General features: G+C 47.1%; 1 protein-coding gene across 1 annotated transcript in view; it reads left to right on the forward strand.

Annotated features, from left to right (window-relative positions):
• trip12 (thyroid hormone receptor interactor 12) overlaps window positions 1-26,751 on the forward strand; it is a 196,322-nt gene that overhangs the window by 10,294 nt on the left and 159,277 nt on the right.

Below are 26,751 nucleotides of genomic sequence, written 5' to 3' on the forward strand. Positions count from 1 at the left end.
CCACTTAACCCTATCGAAGGCCTTCTCCGCATCTAATGCCACCACTATCTCCGCCTCCCCTTCCACAGCCGGCATCATAATAACGTTGAGGAGCCTTCGTACGTTTGTATTCAGCTGCCTTCCCTTCACAAACCCCGTCTGGTCCTCATGAATGACCCCGGGCACGCAATCCTCTATTCTAGTGGCCAGGATCTTTGCCAGCAGCTTAGCATCGGCGTTCAGCAGCGAAATCGGCCTATATGATCCGCACTGCAGAGGGTCCTTGTCCCGCTTCAGGATCAAGGAAATCAGCGCCCATGACATAGTTGGGGGCAAAGCCCTCCCCTCCCTTGCCTCGTTAAAGGTCCGGACCAACAGGGGGCCCAACAGGTCCAAATACCTTTTATAAAATTCCGCCGGAAACCCGTCCGGCCCCGGCGCCTTCCCCGACTGCATGCTCCCTATCCCTTTGACCACCACCTCCAGCTCGATCGGTGCCCCTAGTCCCTCCACCTGCTCCTCCTCCACCCTCGGGAATCGCAGCTTGTCCAAGAAGCGCCCCATTCCACCCCCCTCCACCGCGGGCTCCGACCGGTACAGTTCCCCATAGAAGTCTCTGAAGACCCCATTAATATCTACTCCCCTCCGCACCACCTTCCCAGCCTTCTCCATCACTCCCCCAATCTCCCTGGCCTCGTCCCGCTTTCGGAGCTGGTGTGCCAGCATCCTGCTCGCCTTCTCCCCGTATTCATACACCGCCCCCTGTGCTTTCCTCCACTGAGCTTCCGCCTTTCTGGTAGTCAATAGGTCAAATCTGGCCCGAAGGCTACGCCTCTCCCCCAGCAATCCCTCCTCTGGGGCCTCCGCATATCTCCTATCCACCCACACCATCTCCCCTATCAGTCTCTCCCTCTCCCTCTGCTCCCCCCTCTCCCTATGGGTTCGGATGCAGATCAAGTCCCCCCTCATCACCGCCTTCAATGCCTCCCAGACCGTCCCCACTCTAACCTCCCCGTTATCATTGGCCTCAAGGTACCTCTCGATACACCCCTGAACCCTCTCGGCCGCCACCTCATCTGCCAACAGCCCCACCTCCATGCGCCAGAGCGGACGTTGGTCCCTCTCTTCCCCAGCCCGAGGTCCATCCAGTGCGGGGCATGATCTGAAATGGCAATGGTGGAGTATTCCACATCCTCCACCCTCGACACCAACCCCCTGCTCAGGACAAAAAAATCAATCCTCGAGTAGTCCTTATGTACTTGGGAGAAAAACTAGTATTCCCTGGCCTTAGCCTCGCAAACCTCCAGGGGTTTCTCCCCCCCCCCCCCCCCCCCCCCCCCCAAAAATCTGGTCCATGAATCACCTCAGCACCCTAGCCGCCGCCGGCCTCCTACCCGTCCGGGACTTGGATCGATCCAATGGGGGATCCAGTACTGTGTTGAAGTCGCTCTCTCTCGCTCTCGCTCTCGCTCTCGCTCTCGCTCTCGCTCTCGCCCCTCCCCCTCAGGCCCCCCCACCTCCACGTCCGGAATGCGGCCCAACATACGCTGCATAAACCCCGCATCGTCCCAATTTGGGGCATACCAACACCACCCGCTCCCCCTGCAGCTTGCCACTCACCATCACATATCTCCCGCCACTGTCAGCCACCACATTTAACGCCTCAAACGACACCTTCTTCCCCACCAGGATCGCCACCCCCTTCCTCTTCTCATCCAGCCCTGAGTGGAATACTTGGCCCACCCATCCCTTCCTCAGCCGAACCTGGTCCACCACTCTCAGGTGTGTCTCCTGGAGCATGGCCACATCTGCCTTCAGTCCCTTCAGGTGCGCAAATACCCGGGCCCGTTTGACCGGCCCATTCGGCCCCCCCCAAGGCTCGGACCCCTCCTAGTCGCGCCCCTCCCTCCCTCCCTCCCTCCACAGCACTCCCGTGAGCCAGCTAACTTCTGACCCCGGCGACTCCCGCCCTACCTTCGGCTCCTCCCCACATGGGACTACCCCTCCTCCATTGTGCCCGTCAACGGGTCCACCCTCCCCCTGCTCTTGCGCGGGCAAAGGAAACAGCCAGCAACGACCCGCGCTTCTCAGCCCCGGCCCCGCCCCCACCATCTCACAGCGCGGGAAGCCCGCGCTTTCGCCCTGCCGGGCCCCGCCTCCTCCAGGGCAACTCCCATTGTCAGTCCCCCCACCAGCTCCCCGAACTCCCCGTTTACCCCTCTGCCCGAACCCGTCCACCCGACCCCCTGCTTAAAAACCCATATAGAAAAAACAGTACGCCATCACCCCACACACCCTAAGGCCACCCCACTTCTTATACTAAACCAAGCAAATGCAAATACAGTATTATACAACATCCCCCATCCTAGACCCTCCGTTTGAGTCCAATTTCTCGGCTTGCACAAAGGCCCACGCCTCCTCTGGGGACTCAAAATAATGGTGCCGAGCCTTATAGGTGACCCACAGACGCGCCGGCTGCAACATGCCGAACTTCACACTCCGTCTGTGGAGCACCGCCTTCGTCCGGTTAAACCCGGCTCTCCGCCTCGCCACCTCCGCACTCTAGTCCTGGAAGATCCGCACCTTCATGTTCTCCCACTTGCTGCTCCGCTCCTTCTTGGCCCACCGGAGCACACACTCACGATCCACGAACCGATGAAACTTCACCAACACTGCCCGCGGTGGCTCGTTTGGCTTGGGCCTCCTAGCCAGAATTCTGTGGGCCCCCTCTAACTCCAGGGGCCCCTGGAAGGACCCAGCCCCCATCAGCGAGTTTAACATAATCACCACATCGGCCGCTAGGTCCGACCCCTCCGTGAGGCCCAGGATCCGCAAATTCTTCCTCCTCGACCGGTTGTCCAGCTCCTCGAACCGCTCCTGCCATCTCTTATGGAGCGCCTCGTGCATCTCCACCTTCCCCGCCACGGCCACGACCTCGTCCTCCCTTTCGGAGGCCTGCTGCTGCAGCTCGCGGATCGCAGCCCCCTGGGCTGTCTGGGTCTCCATCAGTTCCCTGTTAGTTACCTTCAGGGACTCCAGCAGCTCCAACTTCAGCTCCTGGAAGCAGCGCAGCAGAATCGCCTGCTGTTCCTGGGCCCACTTCCTCAGCTCCTCGAGGCCTCCGCCGGCCGCCATTTTATCTTCCTGCCCCCGTTTTTTTCTCTGCCCCACTCCTGGTCCGGACCATGGGACCGTTGGGGTCGACTCCCATCCTCTTCCCCCGTTGGGATTTGCCGCTACAGTTCCGTTGGGGGCCCTGAAAAGAGCCCCAAAGTCCGTTCTCCGCGGGAGCTGCCGAATGTGCAGCTTAACTGCTCATTGCCGCCACCGGAAGTCCAGTATAGGGAACCTTTGATAACAAGGCATATTATGAACTTTGTCAAAACGAAAAAGGAAGCATTCGTAAGGTCTAAAAGGCTTAGGACAGATTAAGCCCATGAAGAATATAAAGAAACAAAGGAACTTAATGTCGGAGTTAGGAAGGCTAAAAGGGGTCATGAAATGTTAATCTATGTATGGAACCAGAGGAAATGGGCGAGATACTAAATGAATACTTGGCCTCAGTATTCACCAAAGAGAAGGACCTTGTGGATGAGGAGTATAGGTTAGAATATGTAGATATTCTGAGTCATGTTGACATTAATAAAGAGGAGGTGTTGGATATCTTAAAAAGCATTAAAGTAGATAAGTCCCTTGGATCTGTTGGGATTTACCCAAGAATACTGAGGGAGGCAAGCGAGGAAATTGTTGGGACCTTGACCCGTAATCTTTGTATCCTCATTGGCTCCAGGTGAAGTTCCAGAGGACTGGAGAGTAACCAATGTTCCATTGTTTAAGAAGGGCAGCAAGGATAATCCAGGAAATTATAGGCTGGTAACCCTTGTCAGTGGTAGGGAAACTATTGGAAAAGATTCTTTGAGATAGGAGTTACTCACATTTGTAAACAAATGGACTTCTTATAATGGATAGCATGGTTTTGTGAAGGGGAGGTCAAGTTTTTTGAAAGTTACAAAGATGATAGATGAGGGAAAGGCAGTAGATGTGTATACATGGACTTCAGTAAAGCCTTTGATAAGGTACCTCATGGTGGACTGGTACAAAAGGTGAAGTCATACGGGATCAGAGGAGAGCTGGCAAGTTGGATGCAGAACTGGCTTGGGCATAGACAGAGGGTAGCAGAAGAAGGGTGCTTTTCCAAATGAAGGCTGTGACTAACGGCGTTCCTCGGGGATCAGTTCTGGGACCTTTGGTTGTAGTGTATATAAATGATTTGGAAGAAAATGTAGCTGGTCTGATTAGTAAGTTTGCAGACGACACAAAGTCGAGTTGAGGATAGTGAAGAGGATTGTCAGAGGATACAGCAAGATATAAACTGATTGGAGTCTTGGGCGGAGAAATTATGGAGATGGAGTTTAATCCGGACAAGTGAGGTAATGCACTTTGGAAGGTCCAATGCATGAAAGAATTACACAGTAAATGGTCGAACTCTTGCAAGTATTGGCAGGCAGAGAGATCTGGGCGTGCATGTCTACAAAGTGGCAGCAGCACGGTAGCATGGTGGTTAGCATAAATGCTTCACAGCTCCAGGGTCCCAGGTTCGATTCCCGGCTGGGTCACTGTCTGTGCGGAGTCTGCACGTCCTCCCCGTGTGTGCGTGGGTTTCCTCCGGGTGCTCCGGTTTCCTCCCACAGTCCAAAGATGTGCGGGTTAGGTGGATTAGCCATGCTAAATTGCCCGTAGTGTCCTTAAAAAAAAAAGAGTAAGGTTAAGGGGGGGGGGGGGGGGGGTTGTTGGGTTACGGGTATAAGGTGGATACGTGGGTTTGAATAGGGTGATCATTGCTCGGCACAACATCGAGGGCCGAAGGGCCTGTTCTGTGCTGTACTGTTCTATGTTCTATGTGGATAAGGTGGTCAAGGAGGCATATGGCGGGCAGCGTGGTGGCATAGTTGTTAGCATTGCTGCCTCACGGAGCCGAGGGCCCAGGTTCGATCCAGGCTCTGGGTCACTGTCCCTGTGGAGTTTGCACATTCGCCCTGTGTTTGTGTGGGTTTTGCCCCCACAACCCAAAGATGTGCAGGGTAGGTGGATTGGCAATGCTAAATTTCCCCTTAATTGGAAAAAAAATTGGGTACTCTTAAATTCGTTAAAAAAAAAGGCATACTGCATGCCAGCCTTCATCGGTTGGGTCATTGAATATACAAATTGGCAAGTCATGTTGTAGCTGCACAGGACCTTAGGCCTCATTTGGATATTGTGTACAATTCTGGTCGCCACACTACCAGAAGGATGTCGATGCTTTGAGAGGGTACAGAAGTGGTTTACTAGGATGTTGCCTGGTACGGAGGGCATTAGCTATGAGGAGTGGTTGGATGGTCTCGGCCTGTTCTCACTGGAACGATGGAGGTTGAGAGGCGACTTGATAGAGGCTACAAGATTGAGTGGCATGGGCAGAGTGGATAGTCAGATGCTCTTTCCTAGGGTAGGAGAATCGGGTACTAGGGGACATAGGTTTAAAGTGCGTGGGGAAAATTTTAGAACAGGTGTGCGAGGCAGGTGTTTTTTTACATAGAGTGTGGTAAATATATGAAACGCGCTGCCTGGGGAGATGGTGGGAGCAGGTAGGATAGCGGCATTTAAGGGGTATCTAGACAAATATGAATAGGCTGGAAATGGAAGGATACAGACTCGTAAGTGCACACGGTTTTAGTTTAGGCATGTACCATGGTTGGCGCAGGCTTGTAAGGGCCGAAGGGCCTGTTCCTGTGCTGTACTGTTCTTTGTTCTTTATCTCAGTAATGTTAAACATGAAAACATCGATTGTTGCAAATACCCATCTGGCCACTGTCCTCTAAGGGAGAAAATCTGCCATCCCTTACCTGGTCTGGCTGACATATGACTCCAGACCCACAGCAATGTGGTTAACTATTGCCTGTCTTTTTGAAATGGCCTAGCAAACCACTTAGTTCAAGTGCATTTAGGAATTTGTAACACATGCTGCTCTTGTCATCCCACAAAAGTATTTTAAAGTACTATAGCTCTTTCAAAGGTCAACCATACAACTGTGCAGAATGTTGTGTATAATTTGAAATTCCAAGTTGAGCTTCCTGTTTGTTGAATTGGTAAATTCACGACATGATATGATACCATAACTAGTTTCTTGTCAGCTGGTTGCTTGGTTGCAACTGGAGCAACAATGGACTACAGCTATTTACCCGAGTGCCAGTTTCATGCTTTTGATATCCAGTCACCTCTCTGCCTGAAAGGGCATGTGTCTGGACATTGAATGAAATCGAGTTCAACACTGCTTGCATTTTGTGATGAAATTTGGCTAGCACATTGTGAAATATTTAAATCCAAGAGACAGCACAGAAGAGAGAAACAACTAAAAACATGGCATAAATCTAACTTAAGGATACTAATTTCACAGTTGGACCTAAAGCTGCATTATTCATGATTATGGTGTATTAAGAATCAAATTCAAACTGGAAAATTATCTTTATAGACAACTGGTTACCAAAACGGTATATTTGCTTCTTGACATGCCAGTGTTATACAGTGTGGAGTAGAATATGGTTTTGGCCATATTAAATTAAACACGATAATTTGAACTTTCGATAGATGTCACGTTTGTACAAAAAAATGAAGATATGCTGTATGGCCATGTAATTTGACAAGTCTGATCGAAACAGATTGAAGATTTTGATGTATAAAATTGAGTGATCATGGGAAGCAGAGGTTGATGACTTGTTCTATGTGAGATTAAATGAAAGTCACCATAGTAACAAAGGACCATAGGCTGTTCTCCCTTGGAACGAAAGTTGACTGGTGGTGATTTAACCTGAGGATCACCACATCTTGGGCAAGGTTGAGAAGGCGGGCCTTCATGGATGACCTCAGCCGTTACTGGAATTGAACCCGCGCTTGGTATCGCTCGGCATCAGTACCAGCCATCCAACTAACTGACCCCCTATGCATGCACATGCTGAATTGTCTCGGACACGTTAGTACTAGAGAATAGTGGTATGAATTTTTTTTCCCCTTGGATTCTCATCTGGCTAACTTTGGTGGAGGTTTCAAGTGAGTGACAGACACTTCCACACAATAAGAAGGGGGTTGTTGAAGTAGGATGTTAGACTTAGGGGAACTTTGCAATCCCCTTAGGAGAGGGAGGGGCTGTATAAGGAGAAGAATGAATCAGAAAATACTAGAAATACGAGCTGGCCTGGCCTGAACATTTCTAGCATTTTCTGTTTTTATGCCAGATTTCCAGAATCTGCAGTATAAGAGAAGATGCATCAACAGTGGGATCTTTACTGCAAGGATTTTTGTGCAATGTGATCATTTTTAAGGATAGGAAGCATCTTTTTGAAAATTCTAGCTCTACTACAAAATAGACATTTGCTTGGTCTTCCAAATAAATGGTCTTCCAAAGTTGTCTGGTTACACAAGATACTTTTGATTCTATATGCTTCAAGAGAAGTTAGGGGTTGGCAACAAATGCTGGCCATGCCAGCAACACCCACATCCCAGGAGTGAATAATTAAACAAATTTGCTTGCATGTAACCTGACACTTGTGCAGTTTTATTTTGCAGTTAATTGGGCACAAGATCATTGGAAAGTTTTAAGCTCCTTTTGAAGAGGAATTCAGTTGAACTCCAATTACGCAGATGCTGGAAATCTGAAATAAAAATAGAAAATGCTGGAAAGACTCAGCAGATCTGGCAACATCTATGGAGAGAGAAACTGAGTTTAACATTTGACCGCGTCAGACGTCTGTGGAATCTCCAGCATTTTCATTTAAAAAAAATAAATTTAGAGTTCCCAATTCAATTTTTCCAATTAAGGGGTAATTTAGCGTGTTCAACCCACCTACCTTGCACATCTTTGGGTTGTGGGGGTGAAACCCACGCAAACACGGGATAATGTGCAAACTCCACATGGACAGTGACCCACAGCCGGGATCGAACCTGGGACGACGCCGTGAGACTGCAGTGCTTCCACCGTGCTGCCCTTATTTTTTAGTTAAGTTCCATCTTGGCACTGGTTAGAAAATATTGTAAAGTTGCTGTATGAAAAGTCTGAGGCTATGAACCCTTATAGTGCGATTGTAAATACAAACTACGTGCTTTCAGATTGCTGGCAGCAAGTACAGGTATCAGTTTTTGTAATGTCGTGATTAAAGATTTCAAACAGTTTAAACTAGATGGAGAGAAAGCCGACCCATCAGTTCAGAAAGCTGCAAGTACCCAGGTTTAAGATCAGATCTTCTATCTGGTGATATTTTAATACACATGCTCTTGGGATGGGAGTGAAGGCTAGCATCATTAATTAACCTGGAGGGGGTAGTGGTGTTAAACCTACCTCAATGGACTGTTCCTTGTAAACATTACTCCAAGCATAAGTACCAACGTGCAATAATGTGGATACTGCTAAATGGAAATGGAAAATGCTGAAAATTTGCAGCAGGTCAGGCAGCATCTGTAGAGAGGGAAATTAGACTTGGATAGAACAGTGTGTGTGCTAATGACGTGATTAATTTATTGCCTAGATTTGGGTTTGCATAAATGAGTTGGGCATTCTGTTTAGGGCTATGGAAATGACAAATTGAGCCTAGAATTTTTATTGTCATGGCCACATGTTGGATCTAATGAAATGTTTTTCTTGGTAGGAACTGCAGTTGATATGTTTGTTGCTGATGCCTCTAGATGGCCTCTAGATGGCACATAGCAGAGCCATGAGCCTTTGTACTTTTCCTTGGTCCCTCAATTTAATCTTCAAATTCTAAAGGGATCTCATTGAAGAATTTAGTTTCCCCTTTCTAATTGGGTAATTGGAATAAAGAAATACAGTACTGACTTTTTACACTGGTCCAATAGTTTCCCCTTTTTAATTGGGTAATTGGAATAAAGAAATACTGACTTTTTACACTGGTCTAATGTTTTTGGGCACAGTTCAATTGGAAGTCCAAGTATTCTGTTCGATCCTACTTTTCTAACTTGGTGGCAAGCTCAAGTGTTTTAAGAGCACAAGTTAAAGCTGGATGTACATTATTTTGTAGAAAGTATGTAGCTTTTCCACTAAGTTTCATTTCGGTGTCTTGTTTTAAAATCTTGGCTTCAGCATGTGATCCTGGGTTTATTCGCATTCTAATAACTGTCTTCTCCCCACCAACAAAACAGTCTAAACTGTCTTTTGGTTGCCCTAATTGCCACTTGCGGAAATGTGTGATGCTCTGGTTTATCCTTGTGTGTTGGAACTTAAACATGTATTCTCATGTATTTTCTTGAATTCTGTTCAATTCCCTTTTCTTCCCATGTACTGAATGATCTGTTGAGCTGCTTGCAGAAAAATACTTTTCACTGTACCTCGGTACACGTGACAATAAACAAATCCAATCCAATCCAACTGGAGATGATTGACGGATGTATGTTACCTTAAATCCTTTTGTTTTTGAAGGTTTTCACATTGTGCAGAACTTTAATTCTTGACAAGGTGCAGATTTCCATCAACTGATTACTGTATCCTAAACTTTGCATTTAAAGAACAAAGAAAATGAGTGAATGGACATTGTGCCTTCCTTCCAGAAAGTTGAATTTGCTGTGAATGGGTTTTACCTGTCTGGGCTAATCAATGGAGTTACATCTGATGACACCACTTGCCAGCAGGTTATTACAGCATCAGTTGATTAACCTGCTGTATTCAACACCTTGAACCATTGCAGTTTGGTTAGGTAGGATGTATTATGATGACCAGCCTGAAGTCAATGAATGCGATGCTGCTTCTCAAATCAGTACCTTTTTTATTTGAATCTCTTTAACCGGCCTTCTGCTCCGGCAATTAAACAACTCTAATAAAGTATTCTGATTGACCAAGGTTACTGACCCCTCATCCTCCTTGCTCTTTGTAGCCCTTTTTATGATCAATGAAGTTGGTCTGTTCCAACTATCTTTCATTTTCTTGCTCTGTGGGAATGCCCTTTCTAGGGTCTAATCCTAGCCAGAGCATCCTCAGCAAAAGCTGTTCTTATCCCAAGGATTTGTCCTTGGCTGCTTCCTCCTCTGCATGTTAGCATTTTAGGTATAAGCTGCTGATGTGGTTAGTTATGTATACTGAGAGCACCTAACTACCTCTCCATCATCCACTAGCTTTACCCTTCTATTGTTTGTGTTGGACTCTTCCTTCGTCATCTGGCCGGGTAGTGAACCTATGGAATTCTCTACCACAGAAGGCTGTTGGGAGTACTGAATATGTTTAAGAAGGAAATAGATTTTTCGACTGGTAAGGGTGTCAATGGTTATGGGGAGAGCACTGGAATATGGTGTTGAGGTAGAGGATCAACCATGATCGTGATGAATGGTGGAGCAGGCTCGAAGGGCAGAATGGTCTCCTCTTGCTCCAAGTTTCTGTGTTGAGCCACTATTTCCTCCAGTTAACTTTGGGAAGATTGAAGTTATTGTCTTCAACCTTTGCTGCAAGCTCTGTAGGTTTACGATTAGGTAGGGTTTGGGGATCGATACCGAGTGGTTTCCACCCTATAACCCCTCCTATACCTATTTTCACCGCTAACATCTACAGCCTTAGCCAATCTACTACTGAAGCCCTCATTCATAACCAATTAATCTCCATGCTGTACTTTTCCAGTGTTCTCTAGCCAACCTCCAATCCTCTAGCACTCTAATCGTTGTCATCCAAAATTCTCTGTTTTTCTCATCTGAATCTGTCCTTGAGTTGTATTTGCTCCCCCAACCCTCCGATTGAAAACATTACTGCAGGCTCAAGCAGCATTAGAAATGTATAGCTAGTTCCCTGAATTTCAATAGCAACCAGATTCAATTTCTCAATCAAAATGCATTGAAAGGATGCACAGAGATTTAAACTGTGGCCCTGTCTACCTTCTCAAATGCAAGTAAACTATCCCACAGCACTATTCGGAGAGCAGCCGACTTTATCCCTGTATTTTAGCTAATATTTATCCCTAAACCAAGATTGATAGTATAGGCTATCTGTTTGTTATCTCATTGCTTTATATGCAACCTTGCTGTGTGTAAATTAATTGTTCTGTTACTTGAGAACAGCAAGTTTACTATAAAAGTATTTTATTGGCTGTGAAGTACTTTGGAGTGTCCTGAAATCATGAAATATGCTCTATCAATGCAAGTCTTTGTTTTTTGGTTTGGCTCTCACCTCTGGTTAAATTTTGCAGTCTTTTTAAAAAATAAATACAGCTGACTCTTTCAGGGTGTATTTATGAAACTCGAAGAACTTTGCATCAAATATATTTCCAAATTTGCTGGTGATTGAAGTGCAGGAGTAAAAAAAGTCTTGCTACAATGGAGCCTTGGTGAAACCGCACCCGCAGTCTTGTGTACAGTTTTGGTGTCTTTATCTAAGGAAGACTATAGTTGCCATTGGAAGCAATGCAATGGAGGTTCACCAGACTAATCTCTGGAATGCAGAATTGTCCTCTGAGGAGAGATGGCATCCTAGGGTATGGGGATAGTGGGAGAAAATGGCATAGATAAATGGCCAGCCATGCTCTGTTTGAATGGCAGAGCAGAGCAGGCTCAACAGGCCAAATAGCCTGCTCCCTTTTTTTTTTATGTTCCTAATAAGTCAATTAAAGTAATGTTAGAAGTGAGACTTGCTAAATCTGCAGACTGGCTGTCCGACCTCTCAGAATCTCTCCAAATGAGAAAATCAAATTCACCCTCCGAGGGTCAGACGACGGCTTCCACAGAACGTGGGAGCCATTCACCCGATTGTTCCGGGTCTTGTTTGTGGCCAACAAATAAGGAGAAGAATAGCCAGGAACCAGGGGAAAGCAGTCAAAGCATGAGAGGGGGAGAAGCGAGGGGCAACACCAGCACCAAGCCCACTCTAGGATTGCTCTCCGGAGGTGCCTTGCCGGCACGAACGGATGCCTACTTGCGTGCATATAGATATATCGTATCCTGTGTAAATAACGGCAGAATATACTCTGCAAAAATCCAATAAAAAACACTTTTTTTTAAAACAAAAAGAAGTGACTTGTTGGATGTCACACATAAGGTAGCTCCCAAGAGAATCTTTTTTTGGCCCTTTTAGCCAGCTTCCCGGGGGAATTTTATGGACAGACCCGGCCCATCTAAGTTCTTTGTGAGAGGATGTCAAGACCGCTAAAAAGAACATTAGATAGAATGGTATAAGTGGTAGCCCTTCAGAGGAGACCGGGAAGGTGCAAAGTCTTTGCAGAGGCAAGTTCGTCGGGTGGAGCCGCGTCTATTACAATGGATAAACTGATGGAGGCAAAGGCAGCTGTGTTTGAGACATAATTTTGCCAGCATTTTATGAGATGGAAGGGAGGGAGATATTGAGACCCTAAAAAAAGTCTATGGGAGACACCCAGGGCCCAATAAGGGAGACATTTGGAAAGACCTCTGAGATGGTGCGGGAGCATGGAGAGGTGCTGAAGGAGGTGGCACAGTGACCAGCTAGCCTCATTGGAAGCTGAGCTGCTGGTGGTGGAGGAGAGGAATAAAGGCCTGAGGGCTAACGTCAAGGATCTGTAGAATGGGTCGTGAAGGCAGAACTTCAGGATTGCGGAGCTGCTACAGAGGGTGGAGGAACCGAGGCCAACCTACGGAGTCGGTGCTGTATAAGAGCAGTGTGTGCTTTGGTGTGGTATACCCGGCGAGGCTGAGGGTAATGCACAACTCCAAAGATCACTTTTTTTTGGGATGGCTGGGGAAGCGGAGGCTTTCATTAAAGCACAAGGACTTGGGACTGGACTGAGTGCGTTGGAATGAGACTTCTTTGAATGGGGATCGGACAGGACTGTTTGGGGGGCATTGAAATGTTTTTGTGTATATGTTTGGTTAACTGAGATTTATGATTCTCTATTGGCGGATATATGTTGGGAGTATTTGGGGAACCAAGGGATAAGGCAGTATTGCGAATAAGATATGGCCCAAATTGGAGAGTTGCGACGTTTAGAAGCTTTGGTTTTGGTTATTCCTTTGTAACGAGTGCAAAGTTTCGGTCCTTTGCTTTGTTCATTGGGTGTGGACCCTGGTGGGGAGGCCACCTCACTAGCAGGCAGAATTTAGCTAGTGAAGTTTGGAGGGGAGGGGGGGCTGTTGGACCTGTTGTACCTGTTCAGTCAGGTTTTGATTAGCCTTGAAGTGTGTATGATGTGGGGGGGGGGGGGGGGGGGGGGGGAAGAGAGGTGAGATTATGGTTTGAGGGAAAGTAGCTGGAGGATTTCTGCGGTGGGGGGAGAAGGGTAGGTTTGATGGTGACGAAAGAGGTTTTCTTTGTCACACCTGAGGGGTGCGGCTGTTGGCCTTCTTGGGTGGGCCCTGGTATTAATTAAAATGAGACTGGTTTCAGGCAGGTAGGATTGTGGTGAATCAGGTTGGTAGGTACGTAATAGTCACTGGGACGTTGGCAGGTAAGTCAATATTGGTGAATGTGTACACTCCAAATTGGGAGGTAGGATTGTGGCAGATCAGGGAGGTAGGTATGTAATAGTCACTGGGCGTCGGTGGTGTTCGTGAATGTGTAGGCTCCAAATTGGGACGATGTAGCATTTACAAAGAGATTGTTTGCCACTGTACCTGACATGGATACGGACCAGTTGATCATGGGAAATTTGGACTGTTCGGAATCCAAAATTCGATTGGTCCAAGCAGTGTTGTTGGCCCTTTCTGGGGTAGGGAAGATACTGATGGCATTTATAAAGAAGATTGGAGGGGCGGATCCCTGGCGGTTTATGCACCCTGGCTAGGCAAGTTTCCTTTTCCTCCCCAGTACATAAAGTATATTTGCGGATTGACAATTTCATGATGGAAAGGTCTTTTTTGCCTGATGAGGAAAACAATACTCCATGATAGTTTTTCTAATCACGCTCCACATGAAATGAAAATGAAAATTGCTTATTGTCACAAGTAGGCTTCAAATGAAGTCACTGTGAAAAGCCTTTAGTCGCCACATTCTGGTGCCTGTTTGGTGAACAGGCTGGTACGGGAATTGAACTGTACTGCTGGCCTGCCTTGGTCTGCTTTAAAAGGCAGCTATCTAGCCCAGTGAGCTAAACCAGCCCCATATCTGGTAGATTGGGCATTAGAGAGAGGTTTGGTTCAGTATCTGGCACCGAGATTGGATGTAGGGTTGTTGCCAGACCTGAGGTTCTGTGGAAGGATATCAAGGGCGATAGATACATATGTGGGATTTAATAGGAATGGTCGGTCTCTGTTCTGTGGCAGGCCCTGAAAGCAGTGGTGAGAGGGGAGATAATCTCACATAAAGCACATACAGGCAGGGAGGAATATCGAAGGTTGGTAGATGAAATTCTGGAGGTAGAAGGTAGATAATCTAATGACTTAACCCCAGAACTCTCTGCTCGCAGGAAGAAGCTGCAGATGCAGTTTGACCTGTTACAGATAAGGCAGTGCGCCAGTTGTGGCGCTTCAAGGAGGGTTATGTATGAGTATGGGCAGAATCCAACTTTCTCCTGGCTTGCCGGTTAAGGTGGTAGGCAGCCTCCCGAGAGGTTATTTAGTTTCGAAACTCAGTTGATGGGCTAGTGTCTCGCCAGACAAGGTCAATGGGACATCATGAGCACAATGGTTAGCACGGTTGCTTCACAGCTCCAGGGTCTGAGGTTCGATCCCCGGCTTGGGTCACTGTCTGTGCTGAGTCTGCACATTCTCCCTGTGGCTGCGTGGGTTTCTTCCGGGTGCTCTGGTTTGCTCCCACAGTCCAAAGGTTTGCGGGTTAGGTGGATTGGCCATGATAAATTGTGCTTGGTGTTCAAAAAAGGTTAGTTGGGGTTATGGGTAACTGGGGTAGGGGGAGGCATGGGCTTAGATAAGGTGCTCTTTCCAAGGGCCGGTGCAGACTCGATGGGCTGAATGGCCTCCTTCTGCACCATAAATTCTATGATTTGAAGAGTTCAGAAGAACCTTTTTTATAGGTTGGAGCTGCCCAGGGAGGTGATGGGTACCGTAGAATATCATAGAATTTACTGTGTAGAGGGAGGCCAGTTGGCCCATCGAGTCCCCACTGGCTCTTGGAAAGAGCAACCTACCCAAGCCCACGCCTCCACCCGATCCCCATAACCCAGTAACCCCAAGGGCAATTTTGGACACAAGGGTAATTTAGCATGGCCAATGCACCTGACCTGCACATCTTTGGACTGTAGGAGGAAACCGGAGGAAACCCACGCACACATGGCGAGAACGTGCAGACTCCGCATGTGACCCAAGTAGGGAATTGAACCTGGGACCCTGGAGCTGTGAAGCAACTGTGCTAACCACTATGCTACCGTGCTGTCCATCTTTGGTGCAGGAATCTGGGAGCCACTTGGGTGCATGTGGAATCAAAGTAGTGTAGAGGGTTTGGCTTAAGGGCATTAGCGACGACCTTGCCCCATTCTCTCTGGTGAAATATTCAGCAAATGAGTTGTCTACACTTTGAAGATATGGAGACGGACCCGGTGGGGGGGGGGGGGGGATGCCGGAGGTGATGAGGATTCTTAGTGAATTTGGGGGTTTCTCGGGGTATAAGTTGAACTTGGGCAAGAGTGAGGTGTTTGTGGAACATCCGGGGGATCAAGAGGAGGGGATTGGTAGGCTCCCATTGAAGCAGCAGGGAAGAGCTTCAGGTACCTAGGGGTCCAGGTGGCGGGGAGCTGGGGGGCCCTGCACAAGCTCAACCTCACAAGGTTGGTGGAGCAGATGGAGGAGGAGTTTAAGAGGTAGGATATGTTACCGCTGTCACTGGCGGGGAGGGTGCAGTCCGTTAAGATGACGGTGCTCCCGAGGTGTTTGTTCCTGTTCCAGTGCCTTCCCATCCTTATCCCGAAGGACTTTTTTTAGGTGGGTCAACAGGAGTATCACGGGATTTGTGTGGGCGCATGGGACCCCGAGGGTTAGAAGAGTGTTCCTGGAACGTGGCAGGGATAGGGGGGGCTGGTGTTGCCCAACCTCTGTGGGTGGTATTGGGCTGCCAACGCAGCGATGGTGCGTAAGTGGGTAATGGAAGAGGCGGGGCAGCATGGAAGAGGATGGAAGCGGTGTCTTGTGTGGGCACGAGCTTGGAGACGCTAGTAATGGCGCCGTTGCCGCTCCCTCCAACGAGGTATACCACGAGCCCGGTGGTGGCGGCTACCCTCAAAATTTGGGGGCAATGGAGACGGCACGGGGAGAAATGGGGGGCTCGATGGAGGCCCTGATACGGGGGAACCATCGGTTTGTCCCAGGGAGCATTGATGGCGGATTTCTGGGCTGGCAGGGGTTAGGAGGTTGAGGGACCTGTTTGTGGAGGGGAGGTTCGCGAGCTTGGGGGAGTTAGAGGGGAAGTTTGGGCTCCTCCCGGGGAACATGTTTCGGTACATGCAGGTTAGGGCGTTTGCCAGGTGGCAGATGGAGGGGTTCCCCTTGTTGCCTCCACGTGGGGTACGGGACAGGGTGCTCTCGGGGGTGTGGGTTGGAGAAGGGAGGATTTCAGACATATACCGGGTAATGCAGGAGGTAGACGAGGCCTCGGTGGAGGAACTGAAGGGTAAATGGGAAGAGGAGCTGGGTGAGGAGATTGAGGAGGGGACGTGGGCGGATGCCCTGGAGAGAGTGAATTCCTCCTCTTCCTGTGCAAGGCTCAGCCTCATACAGTTCAAGGTGCTGCATAGGTCCCACATGACTGGGTCGAGGATGAGTAGGTTTTTCGGGGGCGAGGACAGGTGTGCTCGGTGCTCGGGGAGCCCAGCGAACCGCGCCCATATGTTTTGGGCGTGCCCAGCGTTGGGAGCGTTTTGGAAGGGGGTAGCAAGGACGGTGTCGAGGGTGGTGAGATCCAGGGTCGAGCCAGGTTGGGGACTCGCAATCTTTGGGGTTGCAGTGGAGCCGGAAGTGCAGGAGGCGATAGAGGCCGGTGTTCTGGCCTTTGCGTCCCTAGTAGCCCGGCGGAGGATCTTGCTCCAATGGAAGGATGCGAGGCCCCCAAGCGTGGAGGCCTGGATCAATGATATGGCGGGGTTCATTAAATTGGAGAGGGTGCAATTTGCCCTGAGAGGATCAGTACCAGGGTTTTTCGGGCGGTGGCAGCCTGTCCTGGACTTCCTGGCGGAACGGTAGGGAAATAGGCCTGCAGCAGCAGCAACCGGGCGGGGGGGGGGGTTTGGATTGGGGGGAGGGAGAACTGTGTACATGGGTCTGTGGGATGTGGCGGGTGCTATCTCTTTCCCTTTTGTTGTTTGGGTGATCTTATGTTTTTTCTTTTTCCTTTTGTTTGAAGTTGCCCTTGAAGTTGGGGGGGTATTGTTCTTGGGGTGTTATCGTGGTTGTTTGTTAATAGAGTTCAGATGTTTATATTTTGTAAAAATTTCAATAAAAATTATTTTAAAAAAAAAAGATATGGAGACAATTTTGGCAATATTTAAAATTGGGGGCCTTATTGAAGCGGGCTCTGATTTGTGCGAATATGTGTTTGAGCCTGAGGGTATATGCCACGTTCGGTGGTTGGGAGGGGAAGGGTTGGAAAGAATGAGGGTCTGTCCCTGGAGGGTTGGTTTGCCAGTTTAGAGGAACTGTCTGAGAAGTTTAGGCTCTTGCGATCTGACTCGTTCAGATATTTACAAGTTCGCAACTTTGCGAAACAGATCTTCCTGACATTCCCATGACGCTGTCAGCCTTGCTAATGGAGAGGATTCTTTCACTCGCAGGGTTGGAGGAAGGGAGCATTTCCGGTATCTATGGATGGATTATGGTGGAGGGGGTTAAGGCCAAGTGGGAGGAGGAGTTGGTGCCTATGTTGAATGATGTGTGAGGCTCTGCGGAAGGTAATCTCCACATCATTGTGTGAGAGACTTGGTTTGATACAACTTATAGTGGTGTGAAGGGCTCATTTGAATTGAATTTGGTTTATTGTTGTGTGCAATACAGTGAAAAATATTCTGCTTAGAGTCCAGATAGATCGTTCGATACAGTTTTCGGACATACATAAATACAAAATGTATATACATAGGTACAGGCATCGGGTGAGCATATGGAGTGCAGAAGATCTGTGAGGGGATCAGTTCAGGCCATAAGAGGGCCATTCAGGAGCCTGGTAACAGCGGGGAAGAAGCTGTTTTGAACCTGTTAGTGCATGTTCTCAGACTTTTATATGTGCTGCCCGATGGAAGAAGTTGGAATAGAGAATTACTTGGGAGAGGCTAAACTAGTAATTTTCAGGTTGGCATGTTTTAAAAAAAAATAAAATAAAATAAAAAATTTGGTGCACCCAATTCATTTTTTCCAATTTAAGGGACAATTTGGTGTGGCCAATCCACCTAGCCTGCACATCTTTGGGCTGTGGGACCCACACCCACACACACACTTAGGTGGGAACGTAAATGGTGAGAAAAGCAACAACTCCGCAAGGATTTGCAGGTTAACTGAATGGTGAAGAACGTGATGGATGGAATATATTGTAAAGAAATGTGAAGTCATCCACTTGATGGGGGAAAAAAAAGCAGAATATTTTTTTAAATGGTAAAATGTGGCTCCTGAGGGATATCTGTGTCCTTGCACACTAATCATATTCGGTTTGTGTAGCAGGCAGTTAGGAAATCAAATGATCTTTTTGAAGGGATTAGGTACGAGTAAAGAAGTGTAACACAGTGGTGTAAGGTTTTTAATGTGATCACTCTTGGTGAACAGTGCACAGTTTTGGTCTCCTTGGCAAAGGATAGACATGCTTTGGAGAGAGTGCAATGAAGGTTTGATGGACTGTTCTGGGATAAGGCGATTGAGTAGACTTTGAGATATTTCCTGGAGTTTAAAAGCATGATGGTGATTTCAATGTCCTTGAGGATAGATGCTCGGAAGATGTTTTCCCTGGTTTGGAGCCTTTATTAGCCTAAGAGAGTCCAGGTCTGGGATCTTGCCCAGCACTCTTAATGAAGTCCATGTCATCCCAGTTCGGGGCATATATATTCACCAGTAACACTCTTCTCCCCTCCAGTCTGCCCCTTACCATCAGGTATCTGCCCCCCCTGTCTGCGGCTATGCCCTCTGCCTCAAATTGCACCCGCTTGTTGATCATGATTGCCACCCCCTGGACTTCGAGTCAAAGTCCGAGTGGAAGACCTGGCTAATCCAGCCCTTCCTTAGCCTAGTCTGGTCAGACACTTTCAGATGTGTCTCCTGCAACATAATTACGTCCGCCCTCCGAGCCCGCAAGTGCGCGAACACCCGCGCCCTCTTAACCGGCCTATTCAGTCCCCTGACATTCCAGGTGACCAGCCTGGTTGGGAGGCACAACCCCCCCCCCCCCCCCCCACCCCCAAACGCCGGTCAGCCATAGCCTTTCTCAGGCTGGCCCATGCGTCGCGCCATTCTTGGCCCGCCTCTTGGCTGCCTCCACCCTCGACCTCCTTTCCAGTGCCTATTTCAGATCCCTTCAACGTCAGCACAACATCCCCCCGATGACCCCACCCCTGCCATCTACTGGCTGCATTCATTCTCTCCCCTCTTTTCTCCCCCCCCCCCCCCCCCTCGTCACCTGACTCCCTTGACTAGCCAATCTGCTAGCCTGGTGACTCATCACTCCGGCGCCCCCCCTGTCTCATTCCCATTGTTTCCCTGTCCTCCTCCCCACTCCCCAGCGCCCCAACCCATTGGAGCAAACTCTCACCGGCACAGGAAGGCATGAACATCAGTAAAACAATAACCCCCCAACCCACGTCCTTAACCCCCCTTGCTGACCGGCCACTCTTAGTTACCATACCGGCTCCAGTGCCCTCCGCGAGCCCCACAAAAAGCAAAAATCCACAAGAAAAGGAAAAAACAGAAAAAAAGAGGAAGAAAAGAAACACAAAAGAAAAAAAAAAACACCCAGTCACCAAAAACAAAGGAAAGAGTCCCAAAAGTCCGCTTGGCGCCTTTAACCCAGCAAACCATTGAACAGCGGTCCAGGCACATTCGGCGTCTCTTCATACGGTAGTTCTTGGGCCCTAATTTGCGCCCGTGGGACCTCTTTTCTGGACCAGCCCCTGATCCCTCGCAAAGTCCATCGCTTCTTTAGGCTCGGAGAAGTAGTGGCGTTGGCCCTGATGCGTGACCCATAGACGGGCCGGGAACAGCAGACCAAACTTCACATGCCTCCCCTGCCTCGCCTGCACTCTGTATGCCCCCTTCAGCTCCGGCGGTCGCGGAAAGGCTTCAACCCCCATCAGCTGCATCAACAGGTCTGCTACAAACGCTGCGGCATCAGCTCCCTCAGCCCCCTCCGGGAGGCCGACCATCCTCAGATTGTTCCTGTGGGCTCTATTCTCCAACTCCTCCACTCTGTCCAGCAGTCATCTTTGCCGCTCCTTCAGCCCGTCAACTTCTAGCGCCGCGACCGTCTGCGCATCCGCCTGCTCCTCCACCGCCTCTCCCAGCTCTTTAACTTTAACATCTTGAGCATCCAGCCTCTGATTCAGCTGATCCACTGCTTTCTGGAGTGGGTCCAAGCTGTTCCGCTTCAGCGACTCAAAACTGGTTTTCATTACCTGGAGCATATTCTCCAGCGCCTGCTGGATTGCTGAGTCCGAGGTCTGTGTGTCCGCCATCTTAGGTCCCGGGTCAGCTTCCTCAGCTCCTTGCCTTTGTCCCTTTCTCTCTTTCTCCCTCTGCTTCCTGGACTCCTGCGGTTCCATGTACCGCAGCCTGCTCTTCAGCACTTTTACGGCCGCCTTCCTACCGCTCCGTGGTCCCGCTATCGCGGGGAATCAGCCCCATAAGCCCTGCCGGAGTGAGAGCCCGCTGAATGTGCGGCTCACTCGAACATCACCGGAAGTTGACAGTAAAGATTATTTACATTTACAAATGTTTGGATACTAAGGGAATCCCTCCAATTTGGGTTCTGCTCTGCTGCAATACCAAAATAGCTCTTATCCAAATAACAGCATTTGTGATTATGACAAAGGTAACTTTCCCTCCTTGTCTTCACCTGTCTGCACCCTTTAACATGGTTGATCATGTTATCGTTCTTCATCGTCATCCAGTTGGATGGCACTGCTGTCACCTTGTTCCATTCTTCTTTAATTGAAACAAGAAAATCTTTTGTAATGACTTCTCTTACTGAACCCACATGATGACGCTTAGGTACATCCTCTAATCTATACTTGGCCCTCTACTATTTCTCATGTACATGCTGCTGCTCAGTGACATCACCTAAAGAAGTGGTCTCCAGCCTTTTTAAGCACAAGATTACTTTTAGAATGTCAAAGCAAGATTTATTCTTAAAAATGTGACTTTATAAAACCCTCCAAAAATGTATGCTATGCATAACACTTGCCTATTCTTCGTGTGCAAGCACAGGTGTCACACGAGTGGTGTGAAGTCTGTGTTGTAGTTTGAGATGACCAATCTCCTACAGATAGACATCTGTGAGACGAGTGCGATACTTGGACGTGACAATTTTCATCCTGGAAAAAGCCGAGCTATGTGGAACTAAAGTAGGCCTTCACTGAGTGCACAGGATGTCAGAAGAGGGTAGTCCTCAAAAATCTTTGTCTTTTGACCTAGCTTTCAGCTCTGTCATTTTGCATGGTGATGATTTCCATATCAAGCCCACTCCTTTGTTCAAACACCTGCTGAAATTGTGCTGTCAGTTCTCCAATGCTGACTTAAGAAAAGGATTTGAGATGAACAGTGATATGCTCCATCTTGTCGAATTCCTGAAATCATCTGTTGAATTCTTTTTCCAATTTGTTCAGGTGGTCAAATTTGTTTGGGTTGAACCCTTTGTTTGTTTGAGTATTCTTTGATGATTTTGTTCTTAAACTGAGAATACACAGGCCCAGTTTCAACTTGAACACTTTCGCTGCACTGATCATGTGCACCAAGTCTCTGTCCCTGCCTTGCAGTTCGCGATTCAGCTCATTCAGTTTTGCACTTTCATCTGTAAGAAGCGCCAAATCTTGCAACCACTCCTAATTGCAGTTCGCTGTGGACGTTTTTTGATTTTTAAGAAAGGTGACCATTTCAGAGAGCAGTTCTAAAAATCCTTGGAGGACATGGTGGCACAGTGTTTAGCACTGCTGCCTCACAGCACAGGGACTAAGTTTCAGGCCTTGGGTCACTGTCTGTGTGGCTTTGTATGTTGTTCCCATGAATGCATGGGATTCCGCAAGGTGCTCCGGAGTTTCCTCCTGCAGGTGACAATTCAGCTCATCGAGTAACAATTTGAGCAAGTGCTGTTGTAGAGTTCTGGCATGAAGTTGCTGACAACTGCCATTAAATGAGGCAAGTCAACAATCTTGCTCACGAGCACTTTCTTGGTGGATAACGCTGTGGTAATTTCCCAGCCCCAGGTTAGTCTGTGCGGAGTTTATGCATTCTCCCCATTCTGCGTGGGTCTCACCCCCACAACCGAAAAGATGTGCAAGGTAGGTGCATTGACCATGCAAAATTGCTCCTTAATTGGACAAAGTTAAGAAGAAAACTGGTATTGACAAAGATGGGGAATTCAGGATCTGAAAAGTGCAACAAAGCCTACATTGACACCCAGCATTGTAAATACACCACTTTTTATGATTGAAACCAGTTTCCTGATCTGAGAGTTTTTCTCGGTCACTTGCTTTTTGTAGACTTCCTGGCCTGTGGTCTCTTTAAGTGGTAAAAGAGTGAAAAGTCCTCCTTTGTTGTTGAGTGTTTAAATGCCATGTGAACAAAAACAAATGGCTGGGCCATATCCATTGTGTAAACTGATTCATCAAACTGCAGTGAGAAACATTCACAGCCAGATTGTGAATATTTGCTGAGGCACGACTTCAGACAGCAATTCCACCATTCTGGCTACTATTAAGGCACCAAGTGCTCTTGATGGCTATTGTAATTTCATCTTTGTTCTTCAAGTTTTTGAACAAATGTCAACAGCAACGTCAACTCCTTGATAATTTTGCCATTATCGCAGCTGGAAGGGATCAAGGCAAAATGGGAGGAAGAGTTGGGATGGGTTTGGAGGGAGGGGTTCTGGTGTGAGGTACTCCGGAGGGTGAACGGAGCACACCTTTCAAGGGCAAGGATGAGCCGGCTCTTGTGTTTGGCCTGCAGATGGCAAATGTGAAAGACTCCTCTCTGCTAAACTTGTCTTTAGTCAAAGGTTTTAAAAAGTGACTGTTGAGCTTTCAAATTTAACTCTACAACTTTCTCGTCCCAGCCACGTTGTTTAAAGGGAAGCTGTCTTGCATGCATTGTCTTGTGATGCCATTCCAAATGACCTCTTTTACCGTTGCGGGAGGCGTGGGTGGCGTTGATATGTTTTGGTCCTGTCCAAAGCTGGAGGATTAGGGGAAGGAGGGTTTTAGGGTAATCTCTAAAGTGGTGCACGTGAAACCGGACCCGGGCCCTCGGGAGGCCATATTCGCCGTGTCGGACCAGCCGGGGCTGGAAACTGGTGAGGAGGCAGATGTAGCCTTTGTCTCGTTGATTGCCCGAAGGCACATCCTGTTAGGGTGGAGGTCAACCTCTCCACCCTGTGCCCTGGCGTGGCGGGAGGACCTGCTGGAATTCCTGATGCTCGAAGGTCAAATTTGAACTGAGGGGAAGGATGGAGGGGTTTTACAATTCATGGGCGTTATTCATATGCACTTTCGAGAATTGGATTACATCGAACATGGGGGGGGGGGGGGGGGGTTGCTGGGAGGGGGACTGTATGTGTTAATGGTGACTATGGGTAATTCCTATTCTTGTCATTTGCTTATGTTAACATGCGAGCTAATGTTTGGTGGGAGGATGGGATGGTTGTTATTGATATGGGGATTGAAATTGCTTTCGTTATTGATTATTGTTTATTGTTGGGTGTACATTGGGAGAAAATGTGAAAAAGGAGAATAAAAATCTTTTATAAAAATAAATAAACTGTCATCCAAAATTCTGTCTTGACATTCAGGAAGTCCCTTTTTCCTGTCACTCCTGAGCTTTGGCCTACATTAAGCAACGTCTTGGTTCTAAAATTCTCACCCTTGTTTTCAAATCACTCCATGACTTCAGCCCACCATTTTTTTGTAATCCCCATCAGCTATACAATTTTCCAAAATACCCATGTTAATTCTGACCTCTTGTGCATCCCCAGTTTTAATTGTTCCACCATTGGTGGCTGTGCTTTGATTTGCCACGATCCCAAGCTCTGGTGTATCCTCCTCAAACTTATTTGCCCCTCTTTCACTTTCCTCCTTTAAGGCACTCTGTAAGAATTACCGCCTTTGAACAAGTTTTGGTTTTCTGACGTATCTCCTTATGTGGCTCAGTGTCATACTTTGTTTTATAATGCACCTGAGAAGTGCCTCGGGACGTTTCATTATGTTGAAGGTGCTTTATAAATAGATGTTGTTGCTCAACGCTATATGAATAATGGAGGAAAATGTAGCCAAGATAGATCCATTGGCCATGGTATCCTATTGAATGGCAGAGCAGGCTTGAGGGCCACATTTCTTGTGTTCTGAACCATGTTGTTCTATAGGTTTTAAGATGCCAAATGACATTTGTGACCTTTTTGAATTGATGGATTCTAATGAAAATAAGTGCCACATTACCAAACTGTAGTGGTATTTGCAGATCATGTGATTGTCCAGAAACATCCTTCTCCAGCACAGGTGTCTCAACTTTAGTATTTCAAATCAATGTAAGTTGGAACAAGAGATCCATTTTGGCTATACTGTCGTTCATCTCCTGAGTGAAATTCTGCTCCTTAAATTTCCGAGGTAATCGAGCAAACTTCAGAATATTTATTCATCCTTGCACCTCTGCTATTTAACTCGAATAGCTGCTTCCCACAGATGACTCCCATTTCCTTGCCCCACACCACAGTTGAACACTTATTCTTAGGCAAGGTAACTTTTATTCTTGTATTGAAGTGTTTTCTCAAGGTGAGATGAGTTTCGTTGCTGGGGGTCTGTTGTAAACTTGTATAAATATATAAAGTGGAAATTACACTTCTACAGTATGATGCCACAATAATGGAATGACATCATAAAGCATCTTTAATTTTCCTTCTTGGGTTACAAAAAGCTAGACTAATGGATGATAGGACTGTGGTAGGTTTAGCTTTGGTAGATAAGACTATTGTCCCTATGGCTATCTAGTGGTCATGGAGCAGGGATGGTGAAAAGAATTCCATTCTACACTCTGGTAACTTGGCAAAAATAGAAAAATGTGCACTCTAAAAGCCTGCACCAGGTTTGTATACAAATTCTCAAATTAATAGGTACTTCTGTAGATATTTTAAAATAACTTCCTTCCGCATGTGCTGTTGGTTTGGAAAACCCATTGATCCTGTGCTTGTTTGCACACTAATTTCATTCTCTAAAAGTGATTTTTGCGCTTTTTCTCTTATCACCTGACTTTTTCCTTTTTGTGGCTGAATCCAAGCAAGGCGAAACACATTCTTTGGTGGATTACCAGGGACCAACAGTACATTCAACAAGTCATATTTTGAGATATTTAGACATATTTAATGAAGGTTCTAACCCATCTGTACTTCACTCCCCGTTTGCTACCAAGAGTGCCATTGCGAATATTTCTTGGGACTGGTGATGTATAATACTGTACTATATAAGTATAATTGTTTCAAAGCTGCTTATTCATCTGTTTCATTTGAAGACCTTTTGAAGGTAAATTGTGGACAGTGAAGTTTAATTGATACTACTTATGGAATTGTCATCTCAACCAATCACCATTAACTGAACAGTCATTTCACAATAATTGAATTTAATGAATATCCATGTTGTATTATTGGTGACTATTATAACCAAACTGGATCTTGTGTTGGGCAAGTTCCTGATCAAAACAATCCAGAAAAATATCAATGAAAGAAATGGCCAAAAACATTTAGCGGGATTAATTGTGAAGGAAAAGGGATTTTTGAATAACACTCTTTTTTGGAAGAGTGCTTGTACTTTATATTAAAAAAAAATATATATATTCAAAAACACTTCACTACCTTTCATCAGATTTCATTCTCCTGTAGGCTAAAAGAGAGGCATGAGTACATGTTACAAATGACTACTTTACTAAATCGAACATGTAATATGTACATACAAATTTACAAATTAGGAGTAGGGTTAGGCCGTTCTGCCATTCAACAAGCTCACAGCTGATTGGATAGTAACCTCAACTCATTCTCACCTACTCCTGATGACCTTTCACCCCTCTTGATGATCAAGAATTTATCTAGCTCTGCCTTAAAAATATTCAAAGACTGCTTCCACTGCCTTTTGAGGAAGCGAGTTAAAGAGACCCTCAAAAAAAGAAAACAAAAATTCTCCTGATCTCAGTCTTAATGAACAGCCCCTTATTTTTAAGCAGTGACCCCCCCCCCCCCCCAAAGCTCTAGGTTCTCCACAAGAGGAAACATTCTCTCCGCATCCGCCCTGTTAAGACCCCTCAGGATCAAGGGTTTCAAGCAAGTCACTCTTATTCTTTAAAATGCCAGCAGATGCAAACTCAGCCGTTCCACCATTTCCTTACAAGACACTCTGGTATTAGTCTAGCAAACCTTCACTGAACTGCTTGCAATGCATTTGCATCCATCCTTGCATAAGGTGACCAAAACTGAACTCCAGATTTGGTCTCGCCAGTGCCCTGTACAACTGGAGCATAACCTCCCTACTTTTGTATTCAACTCTCCTCTCAATAAACAGAAACATTCTATTAGCTTTCCTAATTACTTGCTGTACTCTCATTATAGCCTTTTATGATTCATGCACAACGGCATCTGGAGCCCTTTGAATCTCACTTCATGTGTTTTTTTTTTATTCTTCC

The sequence above is a fragment of the Scyliorhinus canicula genome, chromosome 13, assembly GCF_902713615.1.
Source record: "Scyliorhinus canicula chromosome 13, sScyCan1.1, whole genome shotgun sequence".
NCBI classification, from domain to species: domain Eukaryota; kingdom Metazoa; phylum Chordata; class Chondrichthyes; order Carcharhiniformes; family Scyliorhinidae; genus Scyliorhinus; species Scyliorhinus canicula.